Consider the following 19,395-nt stretch of genomic DNA (forward strand, 5'->3'; position numbering starts at 1 on the left):
GACTACTTTTAAATTAAATTTGGTATCATATGCATGCCATGGAATCATTCCTTTGAGCCATAATACTATGAAAAGCACAGTATTACTGGCATAGCAGAAAAGACAATTGGAATAAATTTTTCCTTGGAAGTGTTATGAATTGCAGGGTAGATGACTGGCCACTATCCCTCCTTTATTCAGGGTAGATAATTAAATGAGATAATGTGTCTGGCACTGGGAAATCAAATTATCTACTTCTCCAAAATCTTCTGATTCACCTAGTTATAGACATACAGTGATGTTTATAAATCTTAGTAACACAGCAATAAGCAGTAAGCCTATACCTTAAGAAACCTAATTTAGAGGACTGAATATAGAAACATACTCCCTTACTATAGTGACATGTAGTGCAATCATACTAGTGGTTTAGAGAAAAGGAAAAAAAAAAAGTCAGGAAATTTGTCACTAAAGTAATTTTTAACACAGGTAATAAGGAAATAATATTTACCTATGTAACATGATAATTTCATAAAATAATGGGATCATATTATTCAGTTCTCTGCTTCAACTATAACTCTCAATGGACATAAATATTGCCTAATGATTTTCAAAAACCATATAATCATGGTCTTTATGTCTGTATGCCTTTATATGAGCAAACTAGCTATTCTTGTACTTCCTCGTATGAGTTTGTGGAGATATCTTTCCTGTACAGTATCTTTATGAAGTAACTTAGTAATGTATCTTCATTCTTAAGAATAATGAATAATTTGTTTCTAATATACTGAATTCTTAATTCCTTTAATAACTTTTGCTCCTCTGAAATTCTCCAACTTTTCACAGTTCTCATGACAAACAAGGACCACTACCAAAAAAAAACATAAAATGAAGGCATGTCCAAGGATGGCATTATAAACCTTTCCAAAAGATATAGTAATGTGATTTTTCTTTTTAATTATTAATGCTCAACTTGATAACATTTTAAGAGTATACGTCTTCTGTTATTTGTAACTATACTATTTTACCAGTTTATACAAAACAATCATATTTTTGTCTCCAAAATCAATAATGTTCAATCCTTTGATATGACCAATGCCATTCTTTAAGCCATTTTTTCAGAATAATCAATATATAACGTAATAAAGTACAACTGCTCTGATTTTGAGATATCATGCTCTTTGCACTTTTCTTCTTCAGTCCCCCATGGGTCCTCTATAAAATATTCCTCGCAAAGTGTGATCAGCTTTCCCAAACAGGTAAATTGACTTAGTAACCTGTTTCAGACACATTCAAATCAATTTTGTTTCATGAGGGACTGCCAAGTTAGAAACTACCCTCCTACAAATAACTAAAGCCATTAGGCAAAATACAGAAAGTAACTTTTTTTAGACATAACAGAGAATAGGATTGTTACCCTTGAGAGATGACAAAAAAGTGAGATGAGTTCAGGATTTCTAGCTGGAGGCAATTTCCAGCCTGGAAATATAATTGAGTTAAAAAGACAGAAATCTGAGTTGGGGGAAGCTGAAGCAGTTAGATTTTTAAGAGCAGAATTATAGATAAAAGGGAGCTATGAAGACAAGAGCGTCCAGATATCTGCATAAGGAGCCTTTTGATTCTTTGTCTAAATAACAATCTGTGCATGCAAAAGGTAAGCCCCATGAGGTTAAGAGAGAACCACTTTCTACAAAGGAAAAATTACATGAGATAAATAAGATAAAAATTCCTAGAGTTCACACAGGACCAGTAATTACATGAGTTCTTTTCAGCCTCATTGAAATAATGAGACCTCATTGAATACATGGTGAAATTAGAGGAGGCCACAAAAGGGCCACATCTTATAAGTAGAACTAAATTATCCATGGAATAAAGGTATTTTTTAAAACTCATTCTATAAGAACTTTCTAAAAAGCCTCAAAGGATCAACCAAATCTACAAGTAACCCACTCCCTGTCATATAAAGTCCAATGATTTTTAAATGAACACAACAAAATCCAATACTCAACAATAACTAATATCTAGTCTACAATCCAAAATCACTAGACATACTAAAAAGAAAAAAAAAATCATGACCTATATCTATTAATTGATTAACAAACCCTCAAGTGACAGAAATGATAGAACTAGCAACTAACAACATTAATTATGAGGGGAATCCAAATTAAAACCACAATGAAATTAAAATACATTAGAATGACTAAATTTTAGAAATTGAAAATGCACAAGAAACCATACAGCAATGTTCATAGGAGCTTTATCCAAAATAAATAAGCACTAGAAACAATTCCAATATCCAACAACAAACAAATTGTGGTATAAACAAATTGTGGTATATGCATAAAATCAGATGCGCTAAGTAAAATGGAACGAACTAATGATACACACAATAACTTGGGTAAATTTCAAAAACATGATACTCAATTTAAAAATCTAGACCAAAAATTTCCATTTATATGAAATTTTTTAAAAGACTAAACCAATCAACTGAAGGAAAACAAATCAGTGGTCAACAGCCTGAATGACAGGGAACAGAAGTGAGTGAAAGGGGGCATAAGGGAAGTTTTAAGGGTGGTTGAAATGTTCTGTATCATAATTGTAGTGGAATACATAAGCATATACATTTGTCAAAATGCACACTTAATATGAATGCATTTTGCATTTTAGTTCATGCAGCCAAATAATACTGGTAGAAAGTATTTTGTGAGTATTTTAGCATATATTGAAATCCGATTTATATCAACAAGAATACAAAGATAAATGTCATAAGAATGCTTTCTTTGTGTTCATAATGAAGTGAAAGACACACAAACACATATATATGTATATATTGTATTCACTCACTCATTCTTTTCATTGTTCAAAAGCATAGTAATTGAACATTACTTTAGGGTAAATTACTACAAGCATTTAAAGCAAAACCCTTGTCCTCCCTGCCCTTAGGAGCTCACAATCTGGCACTATAATAGAGATCAGAGAAATAAGACAGTATGATGAAAGAAAAGATAGATTCACGTAGGCACAAGAATTCAAGAGTCAGCTATGATGGAGGACTCTACCTTTTGCCATCTTTGTAAATGCTCTCCCTCACCAGCTATAAATAAAGTATACATTTTTAGGCCTTGATTTTTGTCAAATATGAGCAAAAATTGTCTTCTTATAATCTTTGAAGAGTTGAATACATTATAAATAATTATTTCTCATGGTTGAAAGCCCAAGGTCATGGCATCAAATGAAAAAAATTCATAAAATATACTTCACTTGCTATTTCCATCATAAAAGCTAAGTATTATTTTTATCATTGTTTATATTATAATTTCTGAAGTGGGAAAATGGTGACTTCCAGGCTTATAGCTTTACATAAATGAATTCCAAACAATTTCATTTTTTTGTGGCAATTACCCATATCAATGCTTTTCAAACTTTTTTAAAAAAACAGGATACTTTTGTCAAATCAAATGGTACACAGAAAAGAAATGTAAAACAGGTAAAAGCCAAACTGTTCCAAGATCTACCCTAAACAAACTCTGTAGAGCTCTGTTTAAAACCACTTAGCTGCAAAATCAAAGAATAACATTAAAACTGAAAAAAAAAAACATTAATTTCTTTGACAACACATTAATTTCCTCAATATTCTATCAGGTAGGCAACAATAAGCTGTGAATGCTCCATGAGAGTTTCATTAGCATTGCTTCATTCCATGACTGCATATAAATCAATGAGTATCTGTAAAGTCTACTATGGTCAGTGCAGCTAGCCCCATAAGTTTATGTGCCCTTTAAAATAACTCTTATATACTAATCTTCTAAAACAAAAATAAATGTAATTTTCTCAAAAAAAGTCATTAACTCTGATAGATCTTCAAATAGGAAATGAATAGTTTTCCATTTGGATGTTAGTCCTTTTTACATCTGTTTAGGGTAGACATTTCTAAAAGAAAAAAATATCTTATGAAATTCAGAACTTCAACTTTCCAGGCCCCATCTAAAAGAGGAAGTACAGGGAAAATCCAAAAAGAGAAAACACTAAGAGACTTCTCAAAATACTTTTGAAGCTGCAAAAATATTCAGAACAAGTTTGGATGTGAGTACAAATGAGTTTTTATTTTATAAAAACTGGCTATTTCTACTGAGCTTACTTTCGAAGCCTCACCTGAAAATGAACTTTATTCTGTTTAATATTGCAGACTGAATTCATAACAGACTTTGTCTAAATTCATATGTTCAGCATTATGTCTTATTCTACATTTCTAATAAAAATGATGGACACTGTGATAGGGGCAGGAGGCAGAGAAATTCTAGGCAGAAAAGGGTAGGTCCCCAGCAAAAATCCCAAGCCAAAAAGCCTGAAACCACAGCCCAAAGTGAGAACTTATATCCCTGTTTTCCCACTGGAATGTTGTCCTTTCCTAAACCACCCATGGCTCCACCCCACCCCATCCTGTGCCTATAAAGACCCCAGACTCAGCTGGCAGAGAGAAGAAGAAGCTGGATACTGGGGACTATGCCTGGACGTCAGAGAGCAGCAGCTTGACTTTAGAGGGACAGCTTGACAGTGTAACTTTGGAGAAGAATTTGACCAGAGATGGCTGGACTTCAGGGGAAGATTGCCTTCCTACTCCATCCCCTTTTCTGCTCCCCTTCCCACTGAGAGCTACTTTCACCAGCAATAAAATCCCCCACATTTACCATCCTTCATTTCGTTCATGCAACCTCATTTTTCCTGGATGCCAAACAAGAGCTCTGGAGCCATGAGTGCAAATACAAAAGGCTGTCACACTGGTCCTTTGCCCTCACTGGCAGAGAGGCAGCCACCTCATGCAAAATGGCATAGGGCCCACTGAGCTGTTAACATTCAAGCCATCTGCCAACAGCAGAGCTAAAAGAGCAGTGTAACATGCCTTCTGGGACTTTGGGAGTCGCAGACACCACTGGCTGGATGCTGCCGCAAAGATTTTGCTCCTGCTGGTGCCCAAAAGCACTCGCTCTGGCTCCTGCACATGCTCACCTGCGTGCTCCCTCCCTCGAGGGGTGGATGTCATTATATTTGGATACAAGGCCACCCTGCACATGATAAAGCTATCAGAAAGACAACTCCTTTCTTCTTCCATTTACATGGGGGCTATTATAACTAACACATAGCAGTAGAGCTGAGATTTTACTCCAGACTCTTCTGGTCCAAATCCCAACTTCTTTCCCCTATTTCATCCCTTCAAACATTCATTCAACAAATATTATGTATCTAGAAATCTACTGTATGCCTGGCACTCTGGTAGGCAGCAGAAATATTAAAAATTAAAGACAGAAGCAGGTCTTTCTCTTGTGGAGTTTACAGCCTAGAACAGCAAATGCATTGTTATTATTATACAACATGATGATATGAAGAGAGAAGGACAAAGGTCAGGCAACTTTCTCAAATTTAGTTGGTGGTTGGCTATTGCAACAGAGGCTGGAAAGTTTTCCAGGATTAAGGAAGAGCCCATTCAAAGTATCAGAGGAAAAAGCATGATATGTCAGTGAAAGTTAAAACAAACAGACAAACAAAAGACATTATAACTGGGCCTACCATGATTCACATCTACATTAAATTTGGCCATCCCCTAGTATGGAATTACCTGCAATTATCATCTCCTTTTTGTACTTTTGCTTTATGTTCTATGCTTTTTTTCCATCAATCTGAGCTTTTATGGATTCTTCTAGACCAAAGTCTTCACTGTGACTTCCAAAATGTCCATTCCAATGTTGGACTCCTTATGCCAAATCTTTACTGGAAACTCAAGATACTTCCTAACCCCAAGGAAAATATATCCCTCATCTAGACTAGTCTCATCTCCAACAACTCTATTTGATGAAAGTTATTCATTATCCTGCACCCCATATACCTTAGAGATTGAACCCAGGGCAGCCTTTTCATTCCCCACTCCTGCCTGCTTCACAATGGATACAGCTCTGCTCCTTTGAGACTTGTACCATCTCTCTTTATTGCTGCCTCACCACTATTTCCTCATTTATTGAAGACTTTGTTACCTGGCTCACTTTCTCTCCATAGCAAGTCTTACTGTCACTACAGTGTGAATTCCACATTCAGATAGATGGCCTATCCAACTCGCTGACCTCTCAATGACCTCCTCAACTCTTGTAACCCTCCTCACTGCTCCATTTCGCCCATACATTCCCAAGGCCAACCAATGAACTTGCCATCAACTGGGTTTGCTCCAGACGTCTTACTTTCTCACAACAATCTGCAAATCCTCCAGCCTCTTTACTCAGATGCTCCTCTAAAACACTTTTGCTCCATAAGAACCTGCCCTAATCTACTTTTGCTCAATATTGAATCCTTAAAGTCTAACACATAGTAAGTAGGCCTCAACAATGTTATGGAATGAATAAATAAATAAATGTGTGAATGAGTGACTTAATAGTAAAAATATAAATAAATAAGATAATGGTAAAGAGACAGTCAAAGGATCACATGAGTCAGGCGAGGTGATTCACACCTCTAATCCCGGCAATATGGGAGGCCAAGGTGGAAGGATTGCTTGAACCCAAGAGTTTGAAACCAGCCTGGGCAACATAGAAAGACCCCCTCTCTACAAAAAAATTAAAAATTAGCTGGGCATGGTGGTGCACACCTGTAATCCTAACTACTCGGGAGGCTGAGGTGGGAGAATTGCTTGGGCCTGGAAGGTTGAGGCTGCAGTGAGCAGTGATCACAACACTGCACTCTAGCCTGTGCAACAGAGTAAGACCCTGTCTCAAGCAAAACAAAAGGCCATATGGTCAGAGACTAAGCAAGATACTAGGCAAGGAAGGGATTGGTTGACTGGGAAGGCAATTATGAAAATAGAATGGAAAGCATTTTACCAACTAACTAAATGTGGACAGCAAACAAAGAGAGGATGACTCAGGCCACTTGAGCCTGGATAACTGCAAGAAGTGTGCTAATATCAAGAGCAAAGAGGAGTATTAAGGAAGAACATGTCCAATGAGGAGCTTCTATCTTACAGGTGTTGGGAGAACAGTCAGATCAAGATGACCAAAGGACAGTCTGAATATAGGATGATGGCTGAAGAAGCAGTCAGGGCTGAAGACTTGGACATCATCCGCACAGAGTAAAAAAGAAAGCAGTAAGATCCATTCATTCAAAACATTCAGTTAATAACTATTAACTGAGTACATGCCAAATGTCAAACACTGCTTTAGGCAAAGACAAAGGATATGTAACATAATATTAGATAGAGAGAAGTACTGTAAAAATGAAGTCGATAATGGTGTTGAATATAGACCCCAAAATCCTCTACAAAATATTAGCAAATCAAATCTACCAGCACACCAAAAAGATAATACATCACAATCAGGTGGGTCTTATTCCAGGGATGCAAGGGTGGTTCAACATCCATAAATCACTAAATACATAAACAAACAGAATTAAAAACAAAAACCATGTGATCATCTCACAGATGCAGAAAAAGCATTTGACAAAACCCTAAATCCCTTCATGGTAAAAGCCCTCAACAAACTAGGCATCAAAGGAACATACCTCAAAATAACAAAAGCCATATGCAACAGACCCACAGGTAACATCATACTGAATGGGGGAAAGTTGAAAGCATTCCCACTAAGAACTGGAACAAGATAAGGATGCCCACTCACCACTCCTATTCAACATAGTACTGAAAGTCCTAGCCAGAACAATCAGTGAAGATTAAAAAATGAAAAGCATCCAAATTAGAAAAGAAGTGAAATTACATCTGTTTGCTGATCACATAATCTTATACCTAGAAAACTCTAAAGACTCCTAGACTTGATAAGCAACATCAGTGAAGTTTCAAGATTTCAGAATATGAAATCAATGTACAAAAATCAGTAGCATTTCCATTCATCAATAACATTAAAGCTGAGAACCAAATGAAGAATGCAATCTCATTTACAATAGCCATTCAACAGAAAAACAAATACTGAATGTTCTGACTTATAAGTGGGAGCTAAATAATGAGAACCAATGGGGACAAAGAGGAGAACAACAGACAGTAGGGCCTACTTGAGGGAGGAGGGAGTGAGCAGGGAGAGGATTAGGAAAAATAACTATCAGATACTATGTTTAGTACCTAGGTGACAAAATAATCTGTATACCAAAACCCTGTGACACAAATTTGCTTATACAAACCTGCACATGTACCTCTGAACCTAAAATAAAAGTCAAAAAAATAGGGAAAAAATAGCCATACAAAAAAAGTAAAATACCTAAGAATATATTTAACCAAGGAGGTGAAATATTTCTACAAGAAGAATTACCAAACACTGATGAAAGAAATTATAGATGACATAAACAAATCAAAAATCATCCTGTGCTCGTGGATTAGAAGAATCAATATTGTTAAAATGCCCATAATGCCCAAAGCAATATGCAGATTCAATGTAATTTCTATCTAACTACCAATGTTGTTTTTCACAGAATTAGAAAAAAAATCCTGAAATTAATATTGAACCAAAAAAGAGCCCTATAGCCAAAGTAATCCTAAACAAAAAGAACAAAACTAGAGGCATCACATTACCTGACTTCAAATTATACAACAAGGCAAGCATGGTACTGGTAAAAAAAAAAAAAAAAAAAGACACATAGATCAGTGAAATAGAATGGAGAATCCAGAAATTAAGCCACATACTCCCAGCCAACTGATCTTCAACAAAGTCAACAAAAATATACAATGGAGAGAGGATACTCTATTTAATAAATGCTCTTTCCAGGACTGTTATTAAATAAATAAATATTTAGTAATAGTCCTGGGAAAATTGGATAGCCATATGCAGAAAAATGAAATTAGACCCTTTGTATCTCTTACAATATACAAAAATCAACTCAAGATGGGTTAAATACTTAAATGTAAGACCTGAAACTATAAAAATTCTAGAAGCAAACTTAGGAAAAGCTCTTCTAAACCTTGATCTAGGCAAAGAATTTATGACTAAGATCTCAAAAGCAAATGTAAAAATCCAAAAATAGATAAATGGGACTTAAACAAAATACCTCCTGCAGAGCAAAAGAAATAACTAGTGGAGTAAACAAGAAAACCAATAGAAAGGGAGAAAATATTTGTAAATTTTACATCTGACAAAGGACTAACATCCAGATTCTAGAAATAACTCAAACAACTCAACAAGAAGAAAAAAAAAGTGGGCACATTAAAATGTGGACAAAGGATATGAACAGATAGTTCTCCAAAGATATACAAATGGCCAACAAACATATGAAAAAAATGTTCATCATCACTAATCATCAGAGAAATGTGAACGAAAACCAAAATGAGATCCCATTTCTGACCAGTCAGAATGGCTATTACTAAAAAGTCAAAAAAGAGCAGATGTTGGCAAAGATGCAGAGAAAAGAGAACGCTTACACACTGTTTGTGGGAATGTAAATTAGCACAACTTCTACAGAAAACAATATAGAAATATTGCAGAGAACTAAAAACAGTACTACCATTTGACCCAGCAAACCCACTACTGGATATCTACCCAAAGGAAAAAAATTGTTATACCAAAAAAGACACCTGCAATTCTATGTTTATCATAGCACTACTGAAAAAAGTCATGGAATAAACCAAAGTGTTCATCAATGGATGACTGAATAAAGAAAATGTGGTGTATATACACTATAGAATACTATTCTGCTATAAAAAAAGAGTGAAATCATGTCATCTGCAGCAACGTGGAGGGAGCTGGAGGCCATTATCTTAAATGAAATAACTCAAAAACAGAAAATCAAATACTGCATGTTCTCAGTTGCAAGTGGGAACTAAACAATAGGTGTACATGAACATACTGAGGGGAATAATAGACACTGAGGACTACAAAATGTGGGGAGGGTGGTGGCGAGGGTTGAAAAATTACCTACTGGGTATATGTTCACTATTCGGGTGTTAGGTACACTAGAAACCCAAACCTCACCATTACACAACATATCCAGGTAACAAACCTGTACACGTGCCCCCATAAAAGTAATTAAAAAATAAAGTAGGATAATGTGAATAGGACAGAAAATGAGGGGTGTTCTTTTAAATAATGCTATCAGGAGAAAGAGGCATTTAAGTAGATAACTAGATGACTTAAGGAAAGGAGTTATGACCAGAAAAAAAGAAATAACTGAATCATAATATCAAGAGATAGAGTAAGTACAGAGGCTAGCCAAAATTGGGAAATACATTTGGGATAAGAGAAGTAAAGTAAAGTAAAGGAGGCAGAGAAGGAATAGAGATCTGTCAGGGGAGAACATCATATCACAGATGCTCAGGGCAAGAGGATTTCAAAAAAGCAAAATGATCCATAGTGTCAAATTTTACACAAGGAAATGAAGACTGAGGCAACAGTCATTGTAATATATGAAGAGAACAGTTCTAATTGAGTGAAGAAGAGAAGGCCTGTACTTAAGGAAGAAGCAAAACGAAAGTAGAGTTTGGTTCATGATTTTGCTTCTGGACAGGGGAGACTTGATCCCTCTCCTCAGAGATTCCAAAATCTGGCATCTTGAGACATCATATCTATGTCTGATTTGTTCTTACATCCTCATAGCTCATAGCATAGAGTCTTGCTTATAAACCTGTAACATGAGTATATGAGGTGTGTTTGAAATTTTTTCTGTTAGTGGAAATGGCTTCACTATTTTCCTTTATTTTAAAAACAATACCTACACAGTAAACAATAAGATAAGACGTAAAAGAAAAAATATTAAAATTATCCATAATCATACCATCCAGTGATTGCCATTATCAACATTTTTAGGTATGACTTTTTCATTTGTCTAGAAATATGCATACATAAATGTAAATGAATATATTTTTAAACTGCAATCTTACCAGACATATACTTTTAAGAAACATTGTTCAAATTAATAATTTTACTTACTTGTTTTTATTTATTATTTAAATTTATTGTATTCATTATAATATTATTGCATTAATTTGTTAATTTAATAAATATTATTTGAATAAATAATGGCCAAATTTTCACAAATGCATTCACTAGTTCCTGAAGACTTTCTCCTTTTTTACAGATGATATTGATATTCAAATTTTAAATGATTTAACTATATCATGTGTCTTTTTCCTAAGTTCATAATAAAAAGAATTTAATGAAATAACCCAACAATCATATTTTAAAGTAAATAAATTTCTTGTGTCTATTTAAAATTATGACTAGAATTCTGAATTTTTTTTCCTTTCTCTTCATTCAGTCACTTATACCAAAGCTGTTTAAATTATGTGGTATATGACTTTAAAGTACATTTTTCTTCCGGGGTCTGCAGCAAGAAAGAGAAAACCATTTGTAATTTTTGTCACAAAGCCAAATCATGACCAAAATATTACAAGGGAGCTCTCAAAAGTAGCTCATACCATCTCTCAAAAGATTTTGCTTTTATAACCCTGTTACAGTTAATTCACTCTTGGAATGCATAAGGAAACCTGGAAAATATATGAAGCATGGACTCTGTTTCCATTTATTTATCCTGGGTCATAAGGAAATTTCTCAAATAAAATTTCCTTTACTTTGACTCTTAACTCTTTCATCTCCCCTTTGCTATTGCAGAATCAGAAGCCAAAATTAGATGGTCCTTGATGAATATTTTTAGGTTGAACCAAATGCAAGCAACGATAAATCATGATATGTGTTTGGTATTTAAATGGCATTTGCAACTTAATATTTTCATGGAACTGCTTACTGCTTCATTAGATAAGCTCACTGTTTTCAAAGCCATCCATTGGTTCATAATATACAGAAATATTTAAAATAAGACCTTCAGTTTTCTTCATACTTTGTATACTAAATGGTTTAAACTACTTAAAGAAACAATATTTATATGTTTTTTCCAAAGGTTTAAATTATCTTTAATTGATACAATTATTTCTTCTAGAGATAATAGCCAAGGCTTTTCTACTTTAAAATAATATGTACCTGCTGTGTTTAGCACAAAAGTTATAACTTTTTCTTTCAGATAGATAGAAATTACGTAATGGAGTTCCTGGGTAGGTAATTATGAAAAGTAAGTTAGACAATTATATAAGATCTTCTATGTCTAGAGATTAACAACAGCCAATTACCTTGGCCCAAATTATTCAATTATCATTATTAAAGAAATAATACTATTGTGTTTTCCTCTCAATTACATAAATGTAAGGGCAGCAGGCAATTCTTGTTCTGCAGAAAAGATGTAATAACAAACCTTTTGCATTTTTCTATTTTCTGTGAGAGTTAGTTGCTTATTATTCAATCACAGGTGCTTTTTAACAAAAAAAGCTTTAAAAGGAATATCTTAAAATTAAATATATAAAATATGAAAGGAAATATCCAAATTGTTGAGGCTGTGTGAAAACTGCTCAACAGAATTTTATTTGTCTCATCATTGCTGATTTTTTGCATGTTCCCTTGTGTTCCTTTGCAGTTCCCAATGGGTAAACTTCAAGAGATCATGGTCAGCAATTTCAAAGGCTAACTAGTTGTTTCGGTTTTAAATATCAAGCATCTGGGACAATTTTTCTCAATTCAAATCTTTAGTTTCCACCACAACTCCAGTAAAAATAAAGACCAAATGAGGAGAATAGGTACTCGCTTTCAAGACAGTGTGGATTTTTAATGAGTTTTTCAAAGACTTTGAGGTTGACACAGTAACTTTTTGGTAGTTAAGATTTTTACAAACCCAGAATTAGCAATGCAGGTAATTGACTGATTCAGTTATCTCTAACATCTCATAGTCACACTTGATATTTTATTTAGCTTCTAATCAAAATGGAGTCAGCTAAATAAATAGGTTTATTTCTTTTTCTATTTCATTTGGTCCTGTTGAAAGCATGCAACTTATTGGCTAGTGTTTACCCTTAAGTAACATTTCTTTCTTTTCTAAGAAATATTCCTTGAAGCATTATATAAGCTTCTTTGTCCTTAGATATAGGTCTTCTGTGCTTTTTTGGTATTTTAGGAAGAAGTTTTAATGAGTGATGTCCATTCTGTTTTCTGAATTTTATACTAGGGATCAGATGCCATGATTGTCTTATGGGATAATACTTTCATACTGAAACTTACATTTCACAGGCAATGAGTTCTGTTGTGTAGAGATGATCCCACTGCACATTACAGAATCTATTGCTGCAGTTTATAACTAGTGCTTCAAACAGTTCCCAGAGCCCATATACAAAATCATGAAATGAAAGACAGGCACTCTCATTTTGCAGGGCTTATCCTTTTAAATCATGTATTCCCCACTTCCCATCCCGTATCTGGTCTCATTCCCTGCTGTTTCAGACTGCAGGAGAGCTCTGCTTGACTTTTGGTATATTTTTTCTAAATGATATTCTGTTGAGAGCAGTCATCTCCATCCATCCTCTCCCCCCAACATTTATGAGAAATATTATGTACTATGTACTCTTTAAATGTCATTATGAGAACTGTTCACATGCTCAGAAGCCTACAGACAAAGATAATTTTTTAAGCAATAAATTAAGGACTTCATTTTTTGTTTTATCTAAACAAATGGAAAGTACACATGGCTTCATTTAAGCATATTCCTGACCTATAAGCACTCCCAGGTGCCTGGAAGTGAAAAGGTAACTATGTGACTGGAACATTAGCATTCCTAGCACATACTCATACAGACAACATGTCAATCTTAGCACAAAAAAAAGAGAAAGAAAGCATTGCATTGAAACTACAGTTCAGGTATGCATTCCTTTTCTGCTGTGTTTGTGGATGTGGAGACCTACATTTATTTTAAAGAATCGGCTCTGAACATCTCCATTCCATTTTCCACAGGTGAATTCAAAGAAGGGATAAGTGGAAATATTTACACATTGTTTTCACACATTTCCTGTAGCTCTCTAGAACATTATAGTTGTCCCTGATACATTTTCAAATTTCAGAGGAAACACCCGTTTCTACTTATTTTCAAGGTCAGCAGTAAGGTTTTGTTTTTGAAATAATTTCTGGAGTGAAACTCAGGAATGGGGAAAAACAAAATGGCAGATTCCTAATTTTAGAGCACTAACTGTCCAAAACCCCAATTTTCAGAGTCTCATCATTGAGCCCATACGCAGAAAGCTCATGGTCTAAAGTCTAGTCCTAAATGGCCATTAGCCAAAATAGCGGGAAGAGGCTGTGCCAGATTCATACTCCAGCAAAGTTTACAGTTTTTTTTTAAAAGTATTGAACTCAGGGAAAAAACTAGCAAGAGAAATAAGTCCAGTAATCTCTAATCTATGAGGCTTTTCATTGCCAGGATTTGAATTTTTCATGGATGTGTTGCAAAATTGTCACTTTATTTTCCTGGGTTCAGTTTATTTCCTTTGAAATACCTAGTAAGCTCAACTCTCCTCTGCCTATTAGAAAACCAAAAACGGTCACTAGAACATTTTGACTAGCATGTATCACTAAATAAAAATAATAGCAGTTAATATTTATTGATATGTTCTAAACCCAACAACACTATGAGGTAGAAACTATCATTCTCTCCATTTTACAGATAAGGAAACTGACACACAGAAAATATCTGAGGTCACATGGCTGGGATATGAGCCATGGTCCCAGAGCGTTAGTCTTAACTACCACACAATACTGCTTGTGCTGAATCTTTTCTGTTTACCCCTCCAGCTTCATTTTCTAATACTCATTTCCATCTGGCTTTGCACCCTGGGATGCTGACTGTTTTTTTTTTTGTTTTTTTTTTTTTTTGAGACGGAGTCTCCCTCTGTTGCCCAGGCTGGAGTGCAGTGGCACGATCTTGGCTCACTGCAACTTCTGCCTCCCAGGCTCAAGCGATTCTCTTGCCTCAGCCTCCTGAGTAGCTGGGACTACAGGCGTGCGCCACCATGCCCAGCTAATTTTTGTATTTTAGTAGAGACAGGATTTTACCATGTTGATCAGGATGGTCTCGATCTCTTGACCTTGTGATCCGCCCACCTTGGCCTCCCAAAGTGCTGGGATTACAGACGTGACCGCGGCCAGGGATGCTGACTTTTATGGAACACCTCAACAGGGCTCCTTGGTTCCCTAGCTTCCAGTTGGATTTGGGAAAATGAAAGGCACCAGGAAATACGAAGGGGTTGGGCACATATTCCCCTGGTTCTATTGTTACAGAGCTTCGGTTACTGATACCCTGCCTCTGTAAGAGAGAATTACAGAAGTAATTATTTATCAAAATGCTATTTATTGCTTAATTGTACATTTGAAAATAACTTAAAGAGTGTAATTAGGTTGTTTGTAACTCAAAGATACATGCTTGAGAGGATGGCTACCCCACTGTCCATAATGTGCTTATTTCATATTGCATGCCTGTATCAAAATATCTCATGAACCCCATAAATACATACACCTACTATGCACCCACAAAAATTTAAAAAATAAAAAAGAAATGTTTTTATTGTAATGGAAACATCTATTAGAATCGGACCAATACAACAGGCTGGTAAGTTTTTTTCGAGGGAAGGGAATGTTACAGGATATGAGTTGGGGGAGGTGGGAAAAAGGATAGGGAAGCTCAGGACAAGCAAATTATCTAAATAACAGTGATCTTTTGTGTTAGCTTCTTTGACACAGGGATATAGCATCTGTGAGAAACTTTGAGATTTCCAACTTGGACTTTTTCTTACACCAAAAGGAAGCATTAATTAAATCAACTGACAACCCATCCAGCATATAAATAAAGGAATAATACTGCAATAGTTTAGTTCCTTGTCTGTATTCAAAGGTGAATTAAGGACATCCTTGAGATGTATTGTAAATTGTGTTTCCAAAATGTAATACCATACAGTGATTTATAGACCACTGATGCTTGGCCAAATAATTTCTTCACTTTGGTTTCCCTTTTATGTTAAATAAAGATGAAACAGTCCTAGATCTTCTACTTAATCATTGTTTTTTTAAAAAAAAGAAAAAAACAGAACGCAGTAAAAACTTCACTTTAATTCAAGAGTGAGTTTATATAAAATATATCCCCCAGGTTAAGAAACTGATTAAATAGGTTAAGAGAGTAAAATATAACACTACACTTTCCTTTAGAAACAGTAGATGAAGAGTCTTGAGTAAAATGAAAGGACTCAGTGCATGTGCGGCTTCCTTGAAGTTCTTGTGTCTATTAAATGTGAAGACACCAGTATAGCATCTATTTTCCCTAGAGTTTGTAATGTTTACATAATAGAATAATTTGGAACAGTGAGAAAAAAGAAATGACTAAATTACATGCCAAAAATTTTGCAAATCCAATTTTAACACTGTCACAATGCTTCCTATTAATAAAATCTTCTGTGGTGGTAGCTTTCTTTAAGGAATATATTGACTTGTACAGTTCCAGTAGGAGCTTCACAATATTTTTTTTTCACACGCAGTGAAAAAAGAAAACTGTCCAGCCTCTTCCTGGATTCTTCTACTCAGATTTATTTCCAAGTAACAATCAGACATCTAATTTCTAGCAAACATGATGGCACAGTTTTCCCCACTTTAAAAGCATAATACCAACACTACCAGTGTTATAATAACACTAGTTAATATTTATTGGGCACTACTCTGTGCCAGACCTTGTGTGGAACATTTAAGTGCATTATCTCACTTAACCTCAGAGCAAATTTCTGAAAAGGATAATTCTATTATCTCCATTTTACAAACAGGGAAACTGGGACTCACAGATCCCATGTCACAAAGAAATATACAAGTTTTATCATTTAAGATGCATTTACTTTAAGGTAACTGAATACTCAACTCAAATTGGCTTGAACAAAAAGATAATTTCCTGAACTCTGGAGGTTTAGCAGTAGGATGGGTTTGATTGTTGACTTAATCCAAAATACTCCTAGCTAAAATTCCTTTGGTCTCATTAGCCCAAAGTAAGTGAAACATCCTTTCCTGCAACAATTGGTGAGGTGGTTAGAATTGCTATGATGGATAGATAAATAAAGCCTCAGCCCTATTGTTGGCATCAAACTCTAGTTTATAAAAATGGACAACTTTAGCAATGCTTCTCTCTAGTGCTATTCTGCAATAGCTAAATTTAAAGATTAGAATATCAGTTGATGATCCAGGAGAGAAACACTAACAACAAGCCAGTGGGTTAAGTTTCTGTAATATATCCATATTTATAAAATTTTCTGAATTTACATCAAATTTTTATAAAGTATTCTTCTTACAAATTATCTGGTAATTGTCAGAATTATTAAAAATTATTAGAACTATAAAAATTATGTATAATATCATGCTGTATTAGTGCTTTCTCATGCAGCTATAAAGAATTGCCGGAGACTGGGTAATTAATAAATGAAAGAGGCTTAATTGACTCACAGTTCTGCATGGTTGGGGAGGCCTCAGAAAACTTATAATCATGATGGAAGGGGGAGGGAACACATCCTTCTTCACACAGTGGCAGGAGAGAGAAGGGCTGAGTGAAGCAGGGAAAGGCCCCTTATAAAACCATCAGATCTTGTGAGAACTCACTCACTATCATGAGAAAAGCATGGGGGAACTGCCCCCATAATCTAATTACCTCCGATTAGGTCCCTCCAATGACATGTGGGGATTATGGGAACTACAGTGTAAAATGAGAACTGATTGGGGGGCAGTGGGGGGAGACACAGCGAAACAATATCACATGCCATTTAATAAACGCTCTAGGGCTTATAGTTTCTCTATAGGGCTTAGTTTCTCCATTTAAGGCACTATATTATTTCAGTTTTTTGTAACTCAATTTTCCTTGGGTATGTGGATATAAATGGAGTCACATTCCCAGGACACACTTTTGTTGTTGTTGTTGTTGTTGTTTTTCTGGCTCTGAAACCCACTACTAATAAAGTCCTATGGTTCTCCTTAAATTTAACCCCATTTGTTTTGGAATTTTTTTTTTTTTAGATGGAGTCTCACTCAGTTGCCCAGGCTGGAGTGCGGTGGTGTGGTCTCAGCTCACTGCAACCTCCACCTCCCGGGTTCAAGTGATTCTCCTGCCTCAGCCTCCCGAGTAGCTGGGACTATGGGTACGTGCCACCATGCCCAGCTAATTTTTGTATTTTTAGTAGAGACGGGTTTTCACCATGTTGGCCAGGCTGGTCTCGAACTCCTGACCTTGTGATCCACCTGCTGCGGCCTCCCAAAGTGCTGTGATTACAGGCGTGAGCCACTGCGCTCAGCCTGTTTTGGGAATCTCTAAGTGGTGTCTGACTGCTCACAAACAGGTCCCATTGAGCAACTATTCTTTCAAAAGCTTAGGTGCCAGCCATGTGTCTTCTTGCCTCTTCTGTAATACTTCTGCTGGGAATGACCATGTCCACTAGGCATGGCATATTCAGCATACTGGCCCCAACACTCTATCTCTGTGCACTGCACACCACCACCGCCTCCCACCCAGAAACTCACAAAACTCTAAGCAAGTGATATACAAGCTGATGTAAGAGAGAATGCTATTCTTCCTCACTTAAGTCCCACTTAATGCTGCTCACTGTACCCTAGAGTCTTACAGAATTCCAGGTTGAAGACAATTTCTATAAGCAGTTTTTCCTTCTTTAGGTTCAAGTACAGTGTATGAGATAGGACAAGGAACCCAGTGTCTGAGAGAGTCCTGCACTGTTCCCCAATCCCTTTTTTCCCAGGTTCCCAAATTCTCGTGCAAACATTGAGGCAAATTAACTGTTGAGGGCTCCCTGTGTAGTCATCAGACCCTTCCCAGGAATTTCTGAGTCACTAGAGTGCACACAATATAAACCTAAGCCATAACCCTCTCTAAAACTGTTTCTTCCAAGAATACATTTTTAAGATTAATTTTATAAATCTATTTCAATATGTTGATTAAAAAATTTTTTCGCTAGATTCTTTGCTCTAGAAATTTGTAATGTCCTATTAGTTCCACCTTGATATAATAAGAACTCTTTAGCTATAAGAGAACTACTGAACCATTTCATTTAAGACACAAAGGAGTCTGTCATGAAATTAATAGAACTTGTAGAGATACAGTGACCACATGAATCAAATATGAATTATGCCATGGCACACATTTACCTATGTAACAAACCTGCATATCCTGCACATGTACCCCAGAACTTAAAAAAAAAAAGGACTAAACAAAAAATAAAAATAAATTTTAAAAAACCCTTATCTTTGTATTGGTATGTTCCTAGAAACTTAAATGAGAGTCAAATACATAAACAGGTTTAAAAAAACGTCATTATGAGTGAGGCCAAGGAAAGACAGCAAAATGGACAAAGAAGAAATTATGGGCCAGACGCGGTGGCTCATGCCTGTAATCCCAGCACTTTGGGAGGCCGAGGCGGGCGGATCACGAGGTCAGGAGATCGAGATCATCCCGGCTAACATGGTGAAACCCTGTCTCTACTAAAAATACAAAAAAAATTAGCCGGGCGTGGTGGTGGGTGCCTGTAGTCCCAGCTACTCGGGAGGCTGA

General features: G+C 35.7%; 1 protein-coding gene across 5 annotated transcripts in view; it reads right to left on the reverse strand.

The window, feature by feature from the left end:
- Positions 1 to 19,395, reverse strand: part of HMCN1 (hemicentin 1) — a 514,108-nt gene that overhangs the window by 306,935 nt on the left and 187,778 nt on the right. The window lies entirely within an intron of this gene.

Source organism: Pan troglodytes, chromosome 1 (assembly GCF_028858775.2).
Source record: "Pan troglodytes isolate AG18354 chromosome 1, NHGRI_mPanTro3-v2.0_pri, whole genome shotgun sequence".
NCBI lineage: Eukaryota > Metazoa > Chordata > Mammalia > Primates > Hominidae > Pan > Pan troglodytes.